This window comes from Lipotes vexillifer, unplaced genomic scaffold, assembly GCF_000442215.2.
Source record: "Lipotes vexillifer unplaced genomic scaffold, Lipotes_vexillifer_v1.1 scaffold1306, whole genome shotgun sequence".
NCBI lineage: Eukaryota > Metazoa > Chordata > Mammalia > Artiodactyla > Lipotidae > Lipotes > Lipotes vexillifer.
The window spans coordinates 921,788-924,942 of NW_006786512.1; the positions used below are offsets into that span (position 1 = coordinate 921,788).

Here is a 3,155-nt window from a genome sequence, read left to right on the forward strand (position 1 = left end):
CTCCTGCATCGGCAGGCGGACTCTCAAGCACTGCGCCACCAGGGAAGCCCGAGCAATTTGTTATTGATGGAACTCAAATTCTAAATTTGTCTTCCCTGTGATAGATAGCAGCAGGATCTGTTGAGTTCTTTTCACCTTAGCTGGGCTGCTTGAAGTCTGCTGCACACATGTATAGTATTGGGATCATTTGGAGATTTTATCAGATTTTGTGTATTGAATTTGGAGCTTCCCCTCTGTGGCTTTCTTCTCTCTGGATTTCCTCCCTCATTTTTCAGCTGCTGTCTTCTCTCTGAACTCTATCCTCTGATTTCCCAACCAGTAAGATGGCAAGTTTCTACCTGAGATATAGCTGCCCTGCAGAACTGATTGACTGGGCCTGCCCTTAGTTGAAAAGCTGTTTAAAAAAAAAAAAAAAAAAAAGGTAACTTATGGAGAGCCCTTCTTCCAAGTGTCAACCCCTCTTTAGTTTCTGCCTGCTCTTGGTCATTCTTCAATGTCCTCAAATAGATATTGTTGTCGTTTTAATATTTTATCTGGAGGTTATAATTGTTATCTCTGAGAAGGTGTTACTTTCATGAACAGAAGCAGAACTCTCTAATATCCCACTTTACAGATGAATTTAAAACACACCCACGCTATAATAAGTTTAAGTACCTTACCTAAGGTCATACAGCTGGTAAGTGGCAGAGCTGTGAGTTGAACACAGTAGTTTGGTTCCAGAGTCTTAGGATTTCTTACAAGGGGAGGTTTTAATGGTATAAATTATTAGGACAATGGCAAGAAGCATAGGACATACTCTGGGACTCATGGGGCCTTGTGGTGTCAATTCCTTATGCACTGGACTGTCTCAAGATTTCATTACTCAGTGGATGCTTCATATGTCTTTGGGGTTTTACATTATTTTAAGATCTTTAGGTTATGAAAAATCCCATATTTTCAGGGTCCTGTGGTGTTGGGCTCCTTGGTCATCTTCCTTGGAAACTGGTGAAGTTTATCATATGGTTGTTTTAGTGATTAAAATAAAGAGAACTTTTGAAGGAGAGTAATGTCAACAGTAATGTAATGAAAGTATAGGAATTGTTTATTGAAGAATCTCACAATAGCAATCATGGGATTGTTGACTTGAAAAAATGTATGACTATTTAGCTGATGTGAGCCATAGACCTTGGAAGCATAAGAATACCAAGCTCGAGCAATACTTGTTTTGGAGTTTCTGCTGCTTCTTATTTGTTTCCCTTTTTCTCCTCTAGCCTAAGTCAGTTTCAGTTAACATTCATCAAATATTTAATTTCATCTTATTCTTCTTACCTCTTGATTTTATCTTCACTTTGCATTTTTGAGTCTGACTTGCTTCATATTGATTTTGTCATAGTTCGTAAGCTGATTTGTGAAATAGTGAGATCTTATTCACGTATGTTACTTTCAAACTAAAAGAAAAGGCCTGTGTGTTTGCTTCTGGAATTCTCTCGGCATCCCACACCAGTGCTCGGATACCATGCTCAAGCTGACTGGCCAGTAAAGAGCAGGGGTTCAAGACTAGATTGATTGATGATTCTGAATCCCAGCCAGTCAGTTCTGGGAAGGTGGGCTTATCTTCCGAGTGAAATAAAACTAAGTCCTTGAAGGCCGTGATAAAGATTTTGGCTTTCCTCCTAAGAATAACGGGAAGCTATGCAGAGTTTTAAGCAGCTGAGTGACAAGCCCAGATTTAAATTTTTTAAATCGTTACTCTGGATGTTTGTGGAGCAGTTCATACAAACGAGTTCTAGAGTGTAGAAATTCATATAAACGTGTAAATTTTTTTAAATTTTAATTTATTTGTTTTTGGCTACGTTGGGTGTTCGTTGCTGCGCGCAGGCTTTCTCTAGTTGCGGCGAGCAGGGGCTACTCTTCGTTGTGGTGCACGGGCTTCTCATTGCGGTGGCTTCTCTTGTTGCGCAGCACAGGCTCTAGGCACACGGGCTTCGGTAGTTGTGGTTCACAGGCTCAGTAGTTGTGGCTCATGGGCTTAGTTGCTCCACAGCATGTGGGATCTTCCCAGACCAGGGCTCGAACCTGTGTCCTCTGCATTGGCAGGCAGATTCTTAACCACTGCGCAACCAGGGAAGCCCTAAATGTGTAAAATTTAACCCAGGGATACAATCTAGTAGAATACCCTGGATAGACTTCAAGCAGCCGTCCTGAATATTATCTCTCCTGACTACAATTCTGAAAAGAGCTGGGAAGCAGAAAGTTGCAGATTGAACCAGAAGCAGAACTCTCAATATCCCACTTTACAGATAAATTCAAAATACACCCACACTATAATAAGTTTAAGTACCTTACCTAAAGTCATACAGCTGGTAAGTGGCAGAGCTGTGAGTTGAACACAGTAGTTTGGTTCCAGAGTTGGGGGGTGCAAGGGCCTGGAATGTGAGTATTTTGAATTTCTGACAAGAGACATTGTTTTAGTAATGAAAAATTGAAGCAATGCAAATATCAAGGAATTAGAGACTTTAATATTCTAAATCTACGAAAAGTGACAAGTCTATATATTATGTCTGTGTGGAAATACATATGTCATAACTTGTTAATTTTCAAAAGCAAAATTTAAAATGCAATATACATGTTTAAAATTATTAAAACAATCATGTTTTAACAAAAATACACAAAAATAGAGATGAAACTTATTATATTTGGTTATCCACCAAATGCTGCTGCTTAACAGCTGTTTTTGTTGCTTAAAATGTGAAAACAAACCTAGTATTATTTCAGTAATCATTGGAAACCGGAGTTAAAAGTATTGAGATGCTGCTAAGACAGCAGTGTTTTCAAGAGATTAAAAACTTTCATATGAAAAATGTACTGATAATATTTCCTCTTCCCAAAGATTTGTGGAGCTCAAGAAAATTTTAAATGTATCTTGAAAGAACTGACAACCCCTGAATTAAATAGAGCCTTTTGCTCCTGCTTCAGCTAGTTTGTTGATAGAAGGTTACAACAAGGTTAATAATGATTTGTTTGATTTTTTTTCCTCCAGTTTTTATAGGATTTTATGCTTCTTGTGCACAACTTGCTAAAATCATGGCACTCATATTCCACATTAAAATAAACATTGAAGCGTGCATGTGTAAAATAAACATCGGTGGGGAAAGGGAGGGATTTCTTAGGGAAAG

At 38.5% G+C, this 3,155-nt stretch overlaps 1 protein-coding gene across 3 annotated transcripts in view; it reads left to right on the plus strand.

The window, feature by feature from the left end:
• RAPGEF4 (Rap guanine nucleotide exchange factor 4) overlaps positions 1-3,155 on the plus strand; it is a 352,267-nt gene that overhangs the window by 139,286 nt on the left and 209,826 nt on the right. The gene's annotated exons all lie outside the window — the stretch shown is intronic.